Here is a 21,885-nt window from a genome sequence, read left to right on the forward strand (position 1 = left end):
TAAGAGATAAGGGGGATTGAAGCGGGAAGGGCCTCAACTTTGGGAGCAAAGAAGGTCTAACAAAAGAAGGAGGGGACAAAAAATTAAAATACCTGGCCTTGTAACCCCCACACAACCGTGCCAGGGGAGTAAAAAAGGCGAAAAAATACTCCCCAGCACTAAAACCCACGGCACTACAACGATAGGGCAGGAGTGTCTGACACAGAAACTCTGACACACAGACCGTACAGGAGAAAAGTGTAAAGGACGGGGAGAGAAGCGGGGAGAAGGTGCTCCGCAGCGGGAGGTTTAAAACCAAAACGTTTTAGTAGTGGTGGGGGGCCTAGGGGGGGGGAGGGGAAGGATAGAGGGAGAGGACCGATTAGCTGCCTCTGAAAGCGCCGGGGGGGTAGTACCGGGCTTAGGAAAGGCCGGGGAACAAAGAGAAACACAAAATTCCTAAACCACCGAAACCAAACCCACAAGACAACACCTCCCACACAACGGACAAACCAAGATCAGACAAAGAATCAGACCGATGCGGATAAACCGGTGGCAAAGTAAACCAGCCACAAGACCAGATAGACGGTTGAGTCACATGCGGCGTGGTTGAGAGAAACAGAAATCCACATCTCCAGTGTTGTGGTGAAACGAAGGTAGAAGGCGGATGTTGCGAAGAGCAGGAAAGGGGAAGGAGGGAACAGGTGGAGGAAGAAGGAGGGGGGAAGAAAAAGAGAGGGGGGAGGAGGAGGGATGGCGTATGAAAGGGGAATAGAGAGAGGAAGAGAAGAGGAAGAGGGAACGGGCGTGAAGTGCAGTGGCGGAGGGGAAGCGGGGAAACACTCTTGTACAAGAGAGGGGGAGGGCCGGACAAGTCAGGGGGAGCGAGGGGGATTCCCTTGGAAAGCAAATCGGGGAATAGGGGCGCCCGCCGGGGGAAGGTGAGGGGTCATCCCAAGAGCAGAGGCGGACGACTCAGTACCGACCCTACAGGCCTAGTTATAGACTGGGCGAGTATCTATGAATATGTGCGGGTGGAGCAGGGCGTCAGTGGGCGAACAGGTAAGAAGGAGGGCAACTGGGTCCGTCCAACCAAGACACCTCCTGAATAACCAAACGCAGAAGGGGCGCAAGCCCTGGGCTCTACGCCGCGTGCATCACGGGTCCCGGACCACCTAGTTAGAGATACAGAGTTTCTCCGACCGAACGAACCACAGGCAGAGGACATTCTCGGGCACGGGACGGGTAAGTGTGTGCGTCGGTGATGCGAAGAGGTCGCCACAATCCCCCCCGTTACTCTCCACTGGCATCTCATGTTCACAGGATTCGGGGCGGCTTCGGGTGCGGTCGCTACCTTTTCAAACGGTGTGAATTAGGCACCGGGCGTCGAAAACAGACAGGGGGGAAACCAAACATGTATGGGGAACTGCCAGACGGGCTGAACAGGACATAGCGAGGCAAAAGAAGACCATCACGAAAGCCTTGGCATCCAACCGGGAATAGAGGCCCTGTGACGACGGGAGACACACAAAGCCGTGGGTTTCGGCTAACGGCTGCATGCTTCCACCGCACTCGACACTGGGCTACCTCTACTAGGGCTCTTTCCCGGTGGCGGAGCAAAGTTTGGACGGGGAAAAACGAAGAATGGAAAGGGGCCCTAAAAACATCCCCCACAGCAACAGTAGACTTCGAGAGAGTAGGTAAGCTGCAGGGCTCCTAGAATATCCCACCGCCCTGGCGCAGCACAACTCAGCACGATGGGTGGGGCAAAGCAGCGGTAAAAAAAAGGGAGGCCCAGAAAACGCCGTGATTGAAGACACTGGGGGCACGGTCGGAGGGCGAACCAGAAAGACCCCCAACCGGCCCAAATAGAGTTGTGACACGTTGTTGTTTTCCGATATTGGATATGTGCGCAGCCAGAGTCGGCAGTGCCTGGCATCGTCTCTTAGTAACAGACGCGGCTCGCTGGGCCGTCTTGGAGCACAATGCTGGGACGGAAAGTGGAGACGCCCAGTGGAGGTAGTTCTCGTTAGATCGGTGGAAAATGGTTTCTTTTGGCCCGGTGCGGTTCTGGTCCCACACAGAAAGAAGCCAGCCACGTCTTGTCCATAGGGTTGTAGTCCTGGTTTCTCCATTACCTCATGCTCTTGTTTACCGATACCCTATGATCACGAGATGTTATTGAAAACAATAGGTGGGACTCGATGGTGTAAAACTACATCCGTGCGTAAGTACAACTCCACTCGAGGGTCCCCTGAGAGGACCCACTCCTCCCACCTGATGAGGCAGAAGGATAATAGTTAAATATTACCATTAACGGTTGTGTTGTCACAGGGCACAACTAAGAGTGAGACTCTCTCACCGTAGATCGGGAGTGTGAAGGTATGTCCTCGCTGGATGGGGTTCTGATTGTGAAGGGATAACAAGAGTGTCCCCCCAGTGATCAAGAGATAGGAGGGGGGAGACGAAAGGGGGGGGGTATTGAGTAGGATCTAGCGGATGTGGAAGGCTGGTTAGGAATATTTTTGGCTAAAGAAAATAGCAACGACAAATGGTGGGCCTGACAAGTTATGTCGAGGCTGGTCGACGAGCAAAAACGAACAATCAGGAAGAAAAAAAATAATAGGGAGAAGGGTATAGAGCAGGTTGGATGTGTGGCGAATGTATGAAGACAAGTCGAGGGTAGGCAAGGTACCTGTGATGAAAAACGTCGATGTCGAAGGGCTGAGAAGAAATAATACTAGGGTTCGAAGAAAAGTAGCAAAAGTCAAAATAAAGACCACCCTTAAAAAACAAGGGAGAGAGTTGTTATAAGTGGAAAATAAAGAAGGGTGGGCGTGGAGAATAAATGATGGAGATCTGGTAGAAAAAGTGGAGGGGAAAATAGAGGAAGGGGGGGGGGGGAAGGGGAGTTATGAAGGGAAGCAGGTGGGGGAAAAAGGGGGAAGGAGGGGAGGGGGAGAGATAGTAGAGCCGGGGGTAGGTGCGGGGGGGTATGGGGGGGGGAGAGAGGTGAAGAGGTGGGGGGTGGGGGTGTACAGGTGGTGCGTGTGTATGGTGTGGAGTATGGCATGTTTGTAGGAGTAGTGGTGGTGCCTTGTTTAGGTTTTGTGGTATATGAGGGGTTTGCTACTTTGGGTGAAAGTGTGTGTTGTGCACAGGTGTGCGTCAGGAGGATAGGAAGGCTGGGGGCTATGCGCTGTCGAGACGGTTGGGGGGGGAGGCGTCAGCGTGCCAGTGGCGCGGCAACCGCACAAGGAAGTAACAGCACAGCGGAAACGTTGGCAGTGGTAGACATCGCACCATAGACGAGAATACACGTCAGTGCAACGAAAAAAAACAAGGGGGAACAAAATAAAGTGCAGAGAGAAGTAGCGACGGAAGGGCGAAAGTGACAACTAAAGGGAAATTGGGGTGAAAGGGAAGGGGAGAATGAGGAGAACGGGTAGTGGTGAAATGTAAAGGAAACAAAATTAAGAGATGGGACAGGCGAACTGTTGGGCGGGTTGTGAGTGTATGGTCGTTTGGGGGAGAAAGGATCGCAGAACGGTGTGGCTGGGTAAAACTGCCAAAAGACTGTGGTGCAAACCAAGCGTGATGGTTGTTCTTGCTGGATTCAGGACGCGTAAAGGGACGGGTGCGCGCGACCTGTTTAATGGCGGAAACTCGAAATAATGCGCTCTGGAACCTCGTCGCGTGTTCCAACCAAGAACATTTAGTTCACTGTCTGCTTGTTTTACCCCCCCCGTGCTTCGACCACAATTAGTGGACACGCTCGCGGACCGTGGTCGTCAGGCGAGCGAGAGCGCGTGTGAGCGCCCCCGCGGGTTTAATCTTCGCGCGCGGGAACCCAGGAGACGGATAGGCGGCGCGGGGCGGCGGAGGAGCGAGACGTAAGAGGCATAACGCGAGAAGAGGGCCAGGGGCGAGGAGGGGCAAGGAACGGGCGAGAAACGGGGTTGAAGAAGGAAAGAGATATGGGGCGACGAGGCGTCGCTTGTGGCGCGTGTGAGTATTGGTGATGTAATGGTACAGGGCACATGGGTCGGGGAGGGATTGAGGACTGACGGTGACAGGGGAAGCGCGACCAACCGTAGGGTATGAAACCGGGATACACGCGGAAGCCCGTAGCCCAACTGCGAACGAACGGACAAATTAACCGAGGGGCAAACGGGCAGGAGACGGCCGTGGGGTTAAGTCGAGAGGGGTAGAGAAAATGTGAGTGTCGGCCTCGGTCGAAACCAAACCGGGAACCACCAATGTAGAGAAAGTCTGTAGTAGTGTACGGGCACGATGCATTAGGTGCATGGATTCGAGGAGGTCAGGATCGGTCCGTTTCATGGCCGACGTAAAAGACGGAGGGTGGTCGTAGCGGGCTCTTCCGGGGAGTCACGCTAGGTCCATAGTTAAACAATCCGATGACCCGGGGAGGGTGTCGGACGGGGATGTAGCGGGTTGTACGCAGACCAAAGGTGGCGACCTGGTGGGCCGGAGCACGAGCCGTTCTGGACGGGTTGGGTGTGATGAGGGGGATTCTTGGTGTGAGGGAGTCCGGGTGGGGTTGGGGGGGGGGGGGGGAAGGGCGGGGGGGTGAGGAGGGTGGGGGGAAAGGGGTAAGAGGCGGCCCGGGAGGGCGCGTGGGCGGGGGAGGAAGGATGTGCGGGGGTAGGGTCGTAATTTCCAAATTGGGCGGGGCGTGGCGGGGTTATATTCAGGGCAAGAGGGCAGTGGTGGGGGGGGGGGGACGAAATCAGAAAACGCGGCACGTGTCGGGACAGGAAGAGCCGGCACTCGCGAGGGGATAGGTCCCGGAAACCTGGGGAGTTGTGCTTGGATTCCGAATGAGGATGCTTTCGGGTTGCTCCGGAGTCGGTAGGTCAGGCCGTGATGTAATGGGGCAGGGAGGAAACTGGATGGTGTGGGTGGCTACACGGGGGGGGGGAAAGCGATGCCGCGCAGGGAGCGGGAACAGGAACGGGGATAGTATATGTTGGAGGGTGGGTGTTTGTGGGTGCGTGAGGGACTTGGTTTGTGGCCGTGGTAGTTAGTGGCATAGGAGGAGAGTGTAGCGGTTGACAGGGCGAAAAACGGGGCTGTCTACCGGTGGGTGGCTTGGGAGGTAGGGGGGTAAAGGGTCTGGAAACGAGAAAGGTCGGGGAAACGTGAAGGAGAGGCGCCCGGGGCATCGGGAGAAGGGGGTGTGTCACGCACGGGGAAAAAGAAGAAAGAACAGGGAACGAGAGGGTGCACGTCATGGGAACCCTCGGAGAGGGCCCCGGACAACGGTCGCACACCACCCCACCGAATCCACGGCAGCCGCGGTATGGCAGATTCAGACCGCAAAAAGACTCACGTCCACAACACAGAGAAACGAGGCAGCCAGCTTCCAAAGTGGAGGGAAGGGTAAAGAGAGCCATACAACCTGCGAGATGGGAGGGCGCCACCGGACGGCAACAGGGGGGAAGAGAGGCGGGGCGCTGGAAGGGGGGGCCCAGGTTGGGGCACGGAGGAGTCGCAGCAAACAGGGCGCAAGGCTGTGGTAGCAGGGGGCCATGTCCCGCGGGGGCCCAAAGCACACAAGGGTTCCGAAAAAGGAAGAGCCCAAGGGGGAAACACGCCGACAGCAGACAGACTGCCATGACGATTCGGCTCAACGGGGAGCAGGAATTGATGAGAGTTGGGGATGTGGGAAGGAAGAGGGAGCGGGGAGACGGGGGCCCGTCAGCAGGGCATCCCCGAGGGGGTTGCCAATAGGGCGGAGTGATCTTATGACCGAACTTAGCCGAGAGGGCTGGAATTGAGGGGGAGAGCCCGTTCAGGGTGGAGACAGTAGCACGGCGAGAATGAGTGGTGGTGGCCAGTGTGGTGCAGACCTGAAGGCAGGGGGCCGATTGTGGGCGGGATGACGTCTGTGGCGTGTGCAGGTCCGCTAGGGACCGAGCGCAAGAGCACCCAGTTCCCAGAGGGGGGCGGAATGAGTCCACGTGGTAATATTAGTGTCTAAGGAGAGGTGGTTGGCCCCCCGCGTGTTGGACGCATTGGTATCTATGATCAGGGCAAACCCCCTACTGAGCAAGCCCGCAAAGGCGAATGATCAGAGGTGTTTTGCACATGCACCCACTCTTTGACGGCTATTTCCGGTGAGGACGCTGCCGGACCCGTAGGGAGGGAGGAGCAATGCACGTTGCCCAGCTGTCAGAGACCGGAGCTCCGACTCGAACACGATCAGAATAACGACTGGATGGCGGAACCACCCTAATGTTTTATGTGAAGCCACAACCACCCTTCCAAGGAAGTGTCCCGAGTGAGCATCTCCCATACATAACAAGCTTGCCAGAGCAGCAAGTGCAATGTAGGAGCAACAAGCCGTTCAATCCAACCACCCAGGTGGGGTCCAACCCTAGGTTGTCGCACCTCTCCGTTCCAGGGTCAGTCCTACTCCAGTTGTCTAGTTGGTCTACTAGAATCATGTATGGCTCACAGGGCTCCAACGGCAAGTCCAGGCACCAAAAGCCGTACGCAGGTGATTCTAGTTCCAGATTTAGACAAAGTACTGGCGCACTGCTACAGGCCATCCCAACCAGTCGTAAGCCGGAACCCATATGGGTCAAGATACCGAGCAGGTCAGAGGGGAGGGAACAAGGCCACTGTGCTATGGCGAGAGTCATCTTGTAGACCCTTAGGTGGGTTTCTTGGCTCATCAAGGATGGTGTTTTTCCGGAACAGCTAAGCCGTGATTTTGACTCCGCCGGAGCTCCGGACTAATTAGGCCGGAGAGGATCTGATGGAAACATTCCCAGGTAGAGATAAGGTGAGGTCAATCTGAGTAAGGTTGCTCTCACCAGAAGAGATAATTAAGCGCGTGTGGAGAGGGTCAGGTTTCAGAGACCGGTACGAGAAAAGTTGGTTGGAAAAGGAACCACGGGAGGCACCTGCCTTGTACGCAGACCGGAGCACCCTTTCCACTCAACGTAGCAGGTCCCCCCGAATGCCCACGACGAGGAAAGGGCGAGGTGTGAAATTAATATGTGGTTATAGCAGGGCAGATTAAGCATGCCACTCGGAGCCAGTCAAGCAAGAGACCCGCGATGCCCAATGGTCCGCAAAGACGTGCAGGCAAAAGCAGAAATGAAATCTCACCCACGCTCGGCGACTGGTACATTGTTACCGAAAAGGTAAGTCGGGTTCCAAACCGTCATTCCCGAATGAAGGTATAGCTGACGTCGCGATATGGCTTGGGGGAGAAGTAATGTCACGATGAGAGAACACTCGAACTTAGGCAGCATGATTTAGTACCATACTTCCGGGTAGACAGGGTTAAAATATAACTGGAGTGATAAGCGCAGAGGCGTCTGGCAGACACGGTGGCCGTGCCGGGGCTAGTGATGGAACAAACAAACATGCAAACTGCCTAGGGGGTCCACTTAGAGGACGTGGTAGGTAAGTAAGTGAACTATATTGCCGTGAGGCTGGGGGCTTACTCACAGGAGTAGACGAGCAAGGAAGATGCCACCGGATTATGGTAGGGAGACCTTTCGAGCAACCAATGCTTCAGTAACTGTAATCGGGATAGAGGGAATGGGCTGGGGGGAATAGAAGTGAGACGGATGGGTGTAATGGCGTTTCGGGATCGTCGGCGTGGCTGATTTAGTCTTTATCGAGCGAGTTTCAGAGGGTGGGGGGGGCAGTTCGTTGGCATCGGTAGGATTCGGTGAGCTCACCCCACTAATGATGGGATGGCAATTTGTACTCTCTAGAGTAGCCATTTGTTTAGAGATAGCACGGGGGAGTTAGTCGGAAGTCAGGGGAGGTGCGTAGTAGCTTAGTTGTGGCCGGCCACTATAAGACAGGTCGTCGCCCGTGAGGAACGCAGAAACCTTAACTACCTGGGGGGCTTAGACGGCTCGGCAACCGAGGCCATGGGAGCTCCACCGTCGAAGTTGTTCTACCGTGGGCCTAATCACCTAAAGATGGTTTTCCGACCCAACAAACCGATACCCGGATCCAGTGCATGGCCGGTCAACTAGGTAGGGAGCACGAAAAAGAGGGAGGGTCTAGGTGAGAACACATAAGGTAGGCATGCGTGGGGGTCGGCGGCATGTGGCGGGAGGATAGGCCCTGCGTGTGCATCCAGCGGGGTGGCAGGATTGTGTGAAAAGCGAAACCGGTGGGGCACGAAGGCCAAAGAGAGTGGGGGATAACCCTTGAAGAGCAAGAAAGGGTAAAAAGAGGGTCTCACGGATGCTGATGCGGGACTGTGTGTTAGCAGTGTACCTCTTATGCGACAGCCAAGGGGAGGTCCGTATCCCCATTCGTTGGGGGACTATAAATGCCCAACGGTTGTGGGTTTGACAATGTGCTAGTGATTGTGAGGGGCTAATAGCCGAACCCGTTACGCCCACAAGGGGTTCAGTTGGACGATCATGAACCCACTCACCCGACCACTGAATAGCAGTTCACGGATTTCGTCTCCCATGTGAGTGGACCAAGCCTAAAAAACTCGCAGCAAGCTTTCCTATTGTTTGTCTGGGATGCTAGGCAGATAACCAGGGACCAGTGTGCCGGCCAAGACCAGGGAAAAGACACGTTAGAGTAGCAGGTCCTTGGGGGCACGGGGGGCCTGTCGGGTGGCGCAGGCCCTGCGGGGTCTATGCACCCGGGGCAACGGGGCAATGTGTGTTGTGACGTGGAGAGGGTCGGACGGGGATATCAAATGCCCTGGAAGTCGGCAGGAGAAGTTTGTGCGGGGGTGGGACAGGGTGGGTCTGAGCAGTGGTCCGCGCCAAGGGGCTGGCTCGGGTGCGAACGGAAGGTCTGGGCTAAAACCGAGAACAATCGGGGCGAGGGGCGGAAAAACCATGCATAGCAGCGGAATGGGCCGGGGGGCAGGTAGAAAATAGGCCAAGATGGAATAAGTGCAGTTGACGAATGCAAAGTGGTGGGAAGGGGGCCAACGAATCTCTCTTGCCGTGCCTTCGCGCAAGGGACAAAGTGGAAGCGTGCCAGAGGGCCCATAGGCGGGAGGAGGCGGTCAAATCCAGAGGTGAGCAGAGCTCCAACCTGGGAGGGTGCGGACTATAAGAAGGGCCATGTGGGGAATGACCTACTGGTAGGAATGGGCCACATTTAACCAGGGGAAAACTTGACCACATTGGGTTGTAGGTGGTGGTGGGCACCCGACCGTGGACACCGGGGTCCTATAGAAGCCATACCTGGTGAAGGATTGTCAAAGGCGTCCGGACGATGCCAGGGGTGCTCCGGGGGCCAATCGGGGAATAAAATAGCCCGGTGTGATGATCATCACTAGCAAGTCCTAAACCCCGCGTCCGATGCTCAAGGTAAGTATACACCACAACGGGACGACCGAGTGGCGGTTAGTGTGGCCCGCTAAGACCTCGATGGTCCGGCGTAGCATCTTGCGGTCGGTAATGGGTGTGCGGGACAGCCCAGTGCCGGGCAGGGAGGTTGTAGCCACTAAAATGCAGCCTAACCTAGGACTGTATCGTGGATATGGTGGTGTGGTGGCACTATATCAACGTGGAATCGTAGTGGAATGCAAAATGAGAACAAAGAGGAGAAGTGGCGCCGACCACAGTGTACGAGACTCGTACAAGTGGCCTAGCATGGTGAAGGAAGCGTCCCGAGGAGCAAGTGGGGGCGTATCCCAGCCACACCTTGATGCCCATAGAGCAAGGAGGGCAAAAAAAAAAAAGAGGACAAGGACCAGGAGGGGGCCAAACTCAAGATCAGGGCGGGGGCACCAGCAAGCTGATGTTTGGAGCACCCACCTTTCAGAGGGGTGTGCAACCAAGGGCAATAGGGCCCACCAGGGGGGAGGCTCATGGTGCAGGCTTAGCTGGGGTGTCATATAGGGCAAGAAGGACCGCTTGTATTAAAGGGTCCGCCGCTGGGTCTAGGGCCCGCTCTTTCTGGGATGCTGCTTTTATGTCCGTCTGTACTGCATTCAAAAGAGGAAATTGTAAGCGAGATAGTGATGCCCCTGAATCCGATGGTGATTGTGAAGTTTGGTGTGTGGGTAGTGATTCAGCAGGTGCCTTGTCTCCCGGGGTCATCTTTCCTTGGGGGAATATATCTTGCGTGCAGTGGATTATGGTGCGAAATGGGTACAGCCATTGCCACTAGGACAAGTGACATAAGGTTCGGGTTAACTTTTTCATCGCACATCTGTTAGCCCTCGTGTCATCCGCGCAGGGCCATCCTCATTGAGTGGCTCACATTTCACACCAGATAGGTTATGGGGTGTGTGAAGGGGGGGGGGGGAGGGTGATAGGTAAGTGGGAACACTTTTGGCGTCGCTTAGGAAAAGTACTCAATCCCATCCGTTTGCCACACCTTCATCACCCCAACCTAGTGGCCAATGTGAAACGTGCGAATAGTGGCAATTTAGGAACTATCTTAGAGAATTGGTACGGGGTTGCCGCTAGACGTTCGTACTGGATGTCAGGCTCTTATGAGGCACTTTGGGCCATCGAACCGCTTCGTACCCCTATTGGCAGTCCCTTAGTCGGTTAGTTTGGGGAAAGCATGCCATTTACTGTGGGAACTGAGCCTAGAGCGTATTGGCCAACAAGGAAATTTCAATTTTGATAGGACCACGTCCGGTGAACCCAAGGGAAACTCCAACTTCGTAGTTAGATGATCTAAGCCCGAAGCTTAAAATACAACGGTCGACATCTCTAAAATAAAACTAAGCTTTTCAAAGGTCGATAACACTCTGTTAGAGGGTCAGTGCTCTCCTATCAAAGTGTGGATCTTTAACTCTAACTGGTCCCCTTTCCGGGGGTACCAGCGCGTCACGGTGCTGGGCCCTGGAGTGTTTCGGTAGATGTTTTCCCTCACGAGGCTGTCTGGACATCCGATAACCCAAAAACGGGACAAGTGTTTTTAAGGTGATGGCCACGTCAGACTAGGTCACCCGTTATGTCGATGGCGTAATGATGGAGCGGTATTGAGGGATGTTGGTCTTGGTCGTGGTAAAGCCGCTGCATTGTAGCCCGTTGGGACGGCATTGAGGTTCTGTGCGGAAATCGGGAAACGTAGCGCTTGGGGAGCAACCCACTTGTACTATATGTTTTATGTCTGTGGTATGTGTGGGTGGTGTGGGCTTGCGTGGTGTCTGGTGTGTGGTCATGGGTGGAGACGCGCGGTGGTAACTAGTCCCAGTCGACGCCGAGGCGGCTCCACAAACTGTGGATACAGCCCCACCAGTGGTCCGCAGTTTTCTCTCCACTCTGACATGGCTAGAATTGGAGAGTGTCGTGTGTCTCAACTATTTGGAGGATGGATTGTACAGGGCATTGATCAGAGGCCATTTGAGATCGTGTATGCTGAGTTGGGGAGGATAGGGTAGGGGGGGTCTGGGCGAACAAGGTAACTTAGATTGTGAGTTGGGGTTGGATGGTGCGGTAAACTAGTTGGAAGTGTGTTATGGAGGGACTTGTGGGTGAATGGGTGAGATGGGTGTGTAGAGAGGTTGAGTCGAGGATGTGTGCTGTTGTGTGAGAGTGTGCGGAAAGGGGGGGGTGGCATTGATTTATGGTGTTTTTGGGGGAAATCTGTTATTGTGGTTTGATGGGGTTGCTGGTCTTATGGTCTGTGTAGGTGGTGCCAAAGGGGGAAAGTTGACGCGAAAATGTTCTGGGGGCGGTAAAGTTGTTGGTCATGGAAGGCGTGCATATACCAGGGGGAGCTATTCAGGCTCACGGTTGTATGTGAAAGGGGGGGTGGTGAGTGGTGGGGAAAGGTGGGTGGTGGCCATGGTGGTTTGGAAAACTGGAGCCAGGGGCGGGGGGCGAGGTGGGGCAGAAGTGTGGGGGTAACACTTGGGGGAAGGCGTTGGGGGTTGAGGGCAGTGGGTTTCGCTTCCACATGTTACGTGGTTGGAAGGCCCAGAGCAAAGGGGCAGGGAGGAGCGCGGGGGAAAAGGCGGTGCTTGTGTCGATGGGGGTGGGGGGGGTGTATTGTGGTGACTAGCCAAGGCAGCGGTCGGGTGGGTGTGCGACGTGTGGGCTCGTAGCCCTAGGGCAGCGTCACCTCGCGCCCTAGAAGCGGCGTCTAGCGGGAGGCGGGGGCCGAAAGGCCGCTGACAGCCCGGCAAACGTAATGTGAAGGTGCAGAGCGGGAGAAGGAAGGACCGTTAGGCGAAGAAAAAAGAAAGTCGGAGGACCGAGGGGGGGGGCGTAGAGGCGGAGTCATGGGCACGGATGCGAGTCACTTTGGGCCGAGACCCGCTGGGGGGAGGCGGGGGGGGGAACCGAAAGCCCTTGACCGGACCGCAAAGAGACGGTGTGTTAAGGAGGGAAAACAAGCGCATGTTAAAAAACAAAAAAAAAATAACGAAAAAAAAAGTGACTTAAAAAGAAGGATCGGCACTATGAGGGTGGTGGAAATGACAGGAAGGCATTACATAAGGGGAGGGGGCAGACATTGACACCAGTGAGAGTGTTGCTGGGCTAATGTTGTGTAGAGGAGCGAAGTGGAGACCGCAAATCGGACAAAACGGTAGGGCGGGAGTTGGATGGTGGGGGATGGGACTTGGATGTCAAAGTCGGCACTTGAAACGCTGTGATGAATTCGGGTGTGAGAAGGGGTTGGGGTGTGGTGAGAAGTGGAAAGAGTTCCTTTAACTTACCAGGACGCAAAGAGTAAGTTGGGGATGTGTGAAGAGTCATGAAAGGACTCTATGGGGGATAAAAATACCCCATGTGATGAAATGAAGAGATTGAGACAATTAAAGAATGATTATTCACGAAAATCGCTTCCAATTTTTTCTATGAATCAATGTTGGAATGATGGGATATATAGTTGATATTAGGTTGTGGTTTTAGGGATTAGGTGAGGGGTTGGTCCATTATGCTGTTTAGGGGTAAAATGTCATGTTTTAAGGGGCTAATTTTGTCACTGTTTATTAGGAGGGACAAACTGAAATTTTGCAATAGTGCTAAAAGAAAAAAAAAACGCAGATCCGCCGCGGGGGACTGTTCATCTTCCATTTTTCCGGCGACCCTTCATCTCCATTTCCGTGACCCTCCGGCGCCGCTTCTCTTCCTCGACCCCAGATCATATCCCGTCAAAGCCAGGGCAACCACCACGCAACCCCCACCGACACCACCGCCGCGCCGCTTCGTCTTCCCCCGCGACTCTTCGTCTTCCCGGCCATTTTGGCCATTTGGCCGTGGCGACTCTCACCTCCCCGGACCGTGTCGTCACTCCCCCCACCCGAGCTTTCCATCGGTACCGTTCTCCATTTCCGCACACCGTTTTCCGAGACCGCCGGAAAATTAACGTTTTACGGCGAACCCGCTGTGTCGGGTTCTTCCGGCTGTCGTGGTCGTTTTCGCCCTTTTCTCACCATATGCGCGTGTCTACCTCCTCTCCGCCATGGGCTCCGTTTCCACCATTTCGGCCCTCCGTCATCACCACCATGAGCGGCTAAGCTCCCGGTTGTCTGTTACGGCATAGGCGAGATCGGGATTGACTCCCGACCTTCTCATCAGCTCTCGACAGTTGGATGAGCCGATATTAGGACATTTGTAGTATTGTGCTCGGATTATATTTGTTTTCGTTTCATAGTGATTTTCGATACTTAATATGATTTGGGCTAACTTGTGATGAATATGTTGTCCATACGATTTAATGTTTACATAGACTTGCTGTATGATAAACGTTGGTTGGGAATAATTAAATGAAATATTGCTTACATTACTTCGCTCGATTGTAATGGAGTTGTGTTGGATTTATTTAATTTCTACTATTGTTGCGTTTATTGTGAATTTGGTTGATTGGTATTACGTGTTGACAGATTGTATTTGTTAATGGTCGACCAACTAGTGGTATTGCCTGTATGTTTATCGACGTTAAATGATAGTCTTTACCAATCGAACTTGAGTGATCGGTGAGACATGATATATTATACCTAGAGTGTCAGGAAACCATTTCATTATTTACCTTACCTTGTAGTGTTAGGGATCGTAGAGGGTAGAGAAGAATGTGTGAGTCGGTCTCGTGTCGAACCAAAACCGTAACGGCACATTTTTATTATAAATCTTTATTAGTTTTAATTGCACTATTTCATTATTTGCATTTAGTCTATTTAGTTTCATTAATCCATTGTCAATTTCATTTTCGCTACTTAAAATCGTTAGTCGTTAGCTTGTCTCCATGTATTCGATCCTGCTTACCGCTACTACGGTATTTAGGTTTAATTTTTTAGACTGTGACGATCGGTCTAACAAATCTCCTATAAAAGCCTGCATGCCCAAGGAAGCTTCTGACAGCCTCACTGAATTTGGAGGTGGTAGTTTCTCATAACTTCAATCTTCGCTCGATCCACCTCAATCGTTCGCTGATATCCATGACCCAACATGATCCCATCTCGTACCATGAAATGGCATTTTTCCAATTGAGCACCAAGTTAGTGTCAACACATCTCTGCAAAACATTTGCAAGTTAGTTAAACAATCATCGAAAGAATTTCCAAAAACAGAAAAATCGTCCATGAAAACTTCAATGGACTTCTCAACCATCGGAAAAATCGAGATCATGCAACGTTGAAAAGTTGCAGGAGCGTTCATAGGCCAAAGGCATTCTTCGATAGGTGAATGTTCTGTATGGGCACGTGAAAGTCGTCTTCTCTTGATCTTCCGGCGCTATTGCAATTTGGTTGTAGCCTGATATCCATCTAAGAAGCAGTAGAACTCATGGCCTGCTACCTCTCTCACATTGATCGATGAATGGCAATGGAAAATGATCTTTACGAGTCGCGAAATTCAGCTTGCGAGAATCAATGCATCTCTCCATCCGTGACTGTTCGTGTCGGAATCAGCTCATTGTTGTTATTCCGGACCACTGTCATTCTCCCCTTCTTCGTTACCACTTGGACTGAACTCACCCATGCACTATCTGAAATTGGATAGATTATTCCTGCATCTAAAAGCTTTAACACCTCCTTCTTGACCACTTCTTGCATCGATGGATTCAATCTTCGCTGTGGCTGGACAGTACGCTTGAAACTTTCCTCCATTAAGATCTTGGGCTGGCAGATTGAAGAATGATACCTTTGATATCCGCAATTGTCCATCCAAGGCCTTCTTGTACTTCTCAAAATGCGCAGCAACTTTTCTTCCTCTACAACACTCAAAGAACATTATAATGACTGAAAAGAATTTATCCTCTTCTAAAAATGCATACCTTAATGAGATGGTATTGCTTGAACTCAAGTGTAGGTCCTTCGTGATTGGTAAGTTGACTGAGACTCCACAGCTCCAATTTCTCTGATCAATTTACTCTCGGAACACGAAGGTGGTAAAGCTCTTAAGTATCTTAGACACTCACTTAACTCTTCACTAACAACCTCATCCTCTTGGTCTCTAGAATTCATCAACAACTTCTCTAAAGGCAAGATTGGGTGGTTCTCTTCAAAATTCTGCTCCACTACGGTGTCGAGAACATCAATCTTAAAGCATAAATCTAACTCAGACGACGCTTCATAGATTTGAAACATCAAATTCTACTTGCTCATCCTCTACCCTTAGATCAATTTTCCTTGGTGGACATCTATCATGTTCTACCCGTGGCCAGAAAAGGTCTCCCTAAAATAAAGGTATTTCCCTATCTTCCTCCATCCTAGCACTATGAAATCTACGGGGAATATCAGTTTATCTACCTAATCAGGACGTCTTCGACTACCCCCTTAGGATATGTGATCGATCTATCACTAATTGGAGAGACACGGTGGTTGGCTTTACTTCTCCCAATCCAAGTTTCCTGTAAATGAAAAACGGCATTAAGTTAATACTAGCCCCTAATCGCATACACTTTATCAAAATAACAACTACCATAAATACAGGGATGTAAACTCCTTGGATCTCGTAGTTATGTGGTAGTTTCTTTTGAATCAACGCGCTGCATTCCTCTGTTAGCAGACTTTCTCGTGTTCCTGCTTTTCTCTTGTGCCTGAGGATCTCCTTCAAAATTTTCACATACTTCGGCATCTGTTCAACATATCAACAAAAGGAATATTAATGTAAACTACAACATGTCAATGACTTACCGAATTGCTTGTCGAGGTTCTGATTCTTCAACCGTTGTGGGTACGGCAAGTTGCCTGGCTCGAAGGAGTTTTCTGCTCATTTGTATGGCGACCAGAACTTGGTTAATCAGGTTTCCAAGTTTGATTTGTGCTCTTGAGGTTGAAAAACAGGTGCTTGTTTTTGCTCATTGTTATTGCTCCATGAAAAATTTGGTGTTTCCTCCATGCTGATTATACGTATTAATACGGATTCCCTTGCCCTCTTTGGAAATTGTTGACGTAGTTGGCTTGTTCATGTTGAGCAAACTGGTTTCCCTCTTGGCAATCGCTTGACGCATGATTTCTAGCACAAAGGTCACATGTTAGAGATGACGATTCAATTGCATTGATTTTCAAAACATTACCTAATTGCTTCTGGATGTTTCAAGTTGAGCAGCCAATGCAGTGTAACTGTCGACTTCGTCACTCCCGCTGATCTCCTTGCTGAATTTCTTTCTGGAGTCCTCATATAATTGTTGTTCGCCATTACCTCGATCAGATTGTATGCCTCTTCTGGTGTTTTGGTGTTCAATGCTCCCCCACTTGCAGCATCAATCATGCTTGAATGTTTGGTAGCAACCTGTAGAACGTTTGCACTTGTGACCAATTGGTTACCATGATGTGGGCACCTCCTAGAAGATACTTAAACCTTTCCCATGCTTCAACAATGACTCTAAATCCTGTTTAAAAGTTGGTAATCTCACTCCTCAATTTGGCCGCTTGGCAGTGGAAAGTACTTGTGAGGAACGCTTGGCCAACTCATTCCATGTCGTGATCTCCCGTGGCAATAAAAATCAACCAAGCCTTACTTTATCCCGTAAGAGAATGGGAAAAGCCTTAGTCTGATTGCATCCTCGGATACCCCATTATGTTTGATGTGTCACACAACTCGAGGAAATTTGCGATATGCAGGTTGGGATCTCGTTTGGTAACCAGCGAATTGGTTGACTGCTGAATCATTCCATATTGCTGGCTTAATCTCGAATTGTTCGCTTGAACGGTGGTCTCCTGATACTTGAATACAACCATCAATAGTAGGACTAGAATAGTCCTTCAATGCTCTCTGAACCACTGCTACTCCACCCATTGCATTTTCTCCCAAATTATCCTCATTCTCATTCTCTTGATTTTGCATATTAGATTGACAACTCCTCTGTTAGCCATTGCTTGTTCAGATTCTCCTTGCCTCTTTCTCTTCTCAACTATTTTGCGGTTCTCTCGATCTCAAAATCAAGTGGATTAAGATACCACGACCTCTAGAACGTAAACTCTCCAGATTCTATTTGAAAACCACAAATAAGACAAACAAAAATAACAATTAATCAGTAAAAAGAAATAAACAAATCAAATTAGCAACTAAATATTTCGTTTGATATTGGTAAAATAAAATAGTTCCCCGGCAACGGCGCCAAAAACTTAACAGGCTATTCGCAAGTGACGAAATCGTGCAGTAGTAAAACTCGAGTAAACGAGTGTCGAATCCCACCAGGGAACTACCTACCAAGTACCAAACTATTATATTATTTGCTATTTGATTAAACTGAAGTTTAAGAATGAATTTAATGAAAAAGTAAATAACAAACAACTAAAATTGTACTGAATAAAAGTAGAACTTGTAAACGCTTTGAAGTAAAAATCAATATGACTAAACCTAGGGCATAGATTTCCACCAATTTAATCCTATGTATTGATATTTGTAGTTAACCTAATTTAGCCTATTCTAAAAGCCAAATCCCCTAATATTTCACTAACTCTCTCTCGAGCATTAGCAAATTAACCCTTAAGCAACAACCTAAGTTTCTCTAAAATGGATTTAAGAGCTAAGAGATCATTAAGACTATGGAATTTCCCGGAGCCTCATAGATCGCGGTAACCTTCTCTATGTGTCGCTCATCTAGGGTTTTATTACCTTAGACATTAGGTTTCATCTCTCGATCTCAACCCAACCCATGATATCATTCAACTCTCGGATCCTAAGAATCAAAAGCATTACACACAATAACCTTGAATTAATGCTCAATAAGAATTAACAACAATAAAGTCAACACATATTCATAAATTGGGCTACTCTTTAGCCCTAGAAAGAGAATTAGTTCATAAAGACAGTATGAAAACACCATTATTTGAATAACATGAGTTCAAGAACGGAAAATAGAACACCTCTCAATTTGTGAACGAAGTCGCAAGAATTTCGATCTCCAAAGTAGTGGCCGACCTTTTTCCTTCTTCAAATCCCCTCTCAACTTCTTCAAGAATCTCTTTATATATCTAGGGCTGGTGTCCTGGAATATATATTGAAAAATTCAGCCCATCTGGTCTAGTTACGTTAACACACCCGCACCACCCGCGCGGTACAGAAAATGATCGCCGGGCGATCGTCCTTCAATCCTCAAAATAACTAAACTTCGATTGAAGTACACACACACATTGTAGCTCTTTGAATAACTTCCAACGCCACCAGAATCGTCAAATTCCGACTTCTACAGCTCAAGTTATAATAAACATCGAGGCATACTCATGATGAAGAATTTCCAGATTTTTCGTAACTTCGACGTACCACAACTCCCTCATTTCAACCCTGATTCTTGTGCCGTTTGTTCCTATGCGTCGTGAATCCTATCGATCACTTCTTTTCCTTCAACAACCTGTTTGAGCCGTGAAATACTCAAATACACCCGTGATCCCGTAAAACGTATTTATGAAATAATAATTCAAATTCCAACAATTAAATACCTTTTTCCAAAAAAACCAATTGAATCACTAATAAAATGTATACTTTCAAGCTCTTATCATCTCTCTCTCCAGCTGTAAACTTGTTCATCTTCCTTCACCGGTTCCATTGTTCAGTTTGAAAGCAAATTATTTTACGAAATTTCAAAAAGAAAAAAAAGAATCTTGTTTTTATTTTTTAATCATATGGTCTCTTGATATAAGGCATTCCTGTAGTATGAAAGAAGAGTCTTGTGCGGTTGTGCCAGCCAGCCAGCCGAGAAAAAAGCAGGTTGCAAAGCTGAAATTCAACACGTGTAGTCAAAAAAGGTTGGGGATGGAAATTAGAATGTTCTGCAGATGGGCCGAAATGGGCCCATCCATGAAGGGTTGGTGGTCAGTTTTCTGACAACAAATTTTGATTCCATTACTTTACAAAGAGCCTTTACCGTTTTAAACAGCCACAATATGGAGATGAACTCAGCATGCAGATGTTTCACTCTTTATTTGCATAAAACATAAATCACATTTGATACCTGAACAAAGAATTTAACGAAAGCTTCCTAGAGTCCTTTCAACACCTTATCTTTCCCAATTTCTTCGCAGAATGTTCCCACTCAGAGCTCGTTTTCTTTCAGAAGCACCATATGCAATACAACACCCGTCAGTGATCATTAAGATGCACCAAATTCTGCCTAACTATGCGTTCCAGACTAATTATATTCAACAGCTTTAAATACTTCCTAATTTATCACACTAACCCAATCTCAGCAATTTTCTCTCACGACCTTAACGTGGTACTTCGCAATTGATCAGTTCATAAATAAGTTCTGTTTGCTCAATATGAATTCTACCTTATTTGCAAGCTAATCAATTGCGAGTCACTAAGTCAGGGTTGTGTGAAAAAGTTGGTATAATTGGGTTGTCCATTCCCAAAAGATAAAAGATCACAAAAGATTTAAATTAAAAAAGAGAAAAACTTCAACATCCTCCCGAGCAAGCCCCTGCACTGTATGAGCCCCTAACTGGCCTCATAAACAAATCTCGTTATTCACAATGACAGAAATAAGCCACCAAAAACCACAAAAAAAAAATTCAATCTTTCATAAAAAACAACAAACTACACGACCAAACAAATGAGAAAACAAGTTCGGCTTCATACTTGAGACAGCATGAACAAGATGGATGGTGTCAGCTACCCAGCACAGGTGGACCGTCAGGGCGGCCCAATCAAAATGCATTCTTGCCGTTGGGTCCATAATTCTTCTTCACAAAGACACAAGTAATAGAGAAATTACATGCGCTACCTACGGCTACTCATCAAAGCACAGAAGAGCGAGGCATCCGAAATGTTGTGATCTCATATCGGATAAAATTACTAATATAATAAAACCTCATCAAAACACATTATAAATAAGATTCTACCAAAAACTTTAAAAAAAGCATCACTTCCTACCATATAATATATTGCCTAGGAAAAAAAAAATATTAAAACCATACAAGAATCTGAAACAAAGGAAAGGAAAATTGGGAAAGGAAAAGAGAGTTAAAACTCAAGTGAAGACAGAGGATAAGATTCATATCCATTTCTTTTATGATACATAATTACATATAACAGAGTACAAAGTACAGAAAAGGATCCGAGGTACAACTACACAACCTGAAACCCGTATCAACTAAAATACACCATAAATGTTCTTAGATTTTGCTACTAAGTCTCTTACAAAATTGTGACAACTCATACCTGGCAGTGCAACTATAAAATTTTTGCCCAGAAGAAAGTTGTAAAGGAAGGACATGATCCAAATGTAGGAGTTGAACCAAAAGGTTTAGCCACAGAAGTTGAGGAGCCAAATAATGAACTGCCAGAGGAAAAGGCGGGATTCCCAACCAACCCAAATGACTTAGATGACGAAATTGATCCAAACTGATTAGGCATGCTCTGAGTTGAAGTTGTAAGACCAATTGAATTAACACATGCCTGAGCACTTCCAACACTAAAAGGGTTAGAAACCTCGTGGGTAAAAGCTGAAGAAGAAGCTCCGAAACTGAATCCAAAGATGCCACTTCCAGTGCTTGGGATTGCAGAAGATGTGCCGCCAAAAGTACTACTTCTTGTGCTTGTAATAGGTGGAGTTACAACACCAAAAATGCTACTTCCTGTTCTTGCCGATGGCATACTGCCAAAAATGCTACATCCAGTGCTTGCCGATGGCGTAGGCATACTGCCAAAAATGCTACTTCCAGTGCTTGCCGATTGCGTACTGCCAAAAATGCTGCATCCAGTGCTTGCCGATGGCGTAGGCATACTGCCAAAAATGCTACATCCTGAGCCAATTGCTGCAGACGATATGCCACTAGAAGTGCTACTTACTGTGCTTGCAAAAGTTGATGTCGCCCCTCCCACCCCCAAAAAAATCATGATGGTAGGATTACCAAAGTTGGTAGAATTACCAGCTCAAATGACGTAGATGACGAAGTTGATCCAAATTGATTTGGCATGTTCTGAGTTAAGTTGAAAGACCAGTTGCATTAATAGATGCCTGAGCACTTCCAACACTAAAAGGGTTAGAAACATGAGCCTGGTTGGAAGAAGTTGAAGAAGGAGCTCTGACACTGAATCCAAAGATGCCACTTCCAGTGCTTGGGATTGCAGAAGATGTACAGCCAAAAGTACTACTTCCTATGCTTGCAATAGGTGGAGTTACAGCACCAATAATGCTACTGCCTAAGCCAATTGCTGAAGACGATGTGCCACTAGAAGTGCTACTTCCTGTGATTGCAGAAGTAGAATTACCAACTCTGGGCTCCTTGATCTTCGATTAGTAAGGCCTCTGCCTCTCCTTCTTTCTCGAGCTCTGCTACTGGCACATTTGGGTTTAAAGGCGGTAACTTCATGTCTTTCTCTAGCTATACACTTCATCTTCCTTCACCGGTTCCATTGTCCAATTTGAAAGCAAACTATTTTACGAAATTTCTTGTTTTTATTTATTTTTCATTTTTGTTATGTTTTGTTTTCTATGCTTTGTTGATGTAAGATGTTAAGGTTAGTAGTGGAGTCCAATTTTTTGTCTCGGGGTGGTGCATAAAAAGCCAATCCATAGTTA

At 49.0% G+C, this 21,885-nt stretch overlaps 1 pseudogene; it reads right to left on the reverse strand.

The window, feature by feature from the left end:
- LOC116137132 overlaps window positions 1-21,720 on the reverse strand; it is a 28,234-nt pseudogene extending 6,514 nt beyond the window's left edge.
- Window positions 21,721-21,885: the final 165 nt, after the last annotated feature.

The sequence above is a fragment of the Pistacia vera genome, unplaced genomic scaffold (genome assembly GCF_008641045.1).
Source record: "Pistacia vera cultivar Batoury unplaced genomic scaffold, PisVer_v2 Contig320, whole genome shotgun sequence".
In the NCBI taxonomy this organism is placed as follows: Eukaryota; Viridiplantae; Streptophyta; class Magnoliopsida; order Sapindales; family Anacardiaceae; genus Pistacia; species Pistacia vera.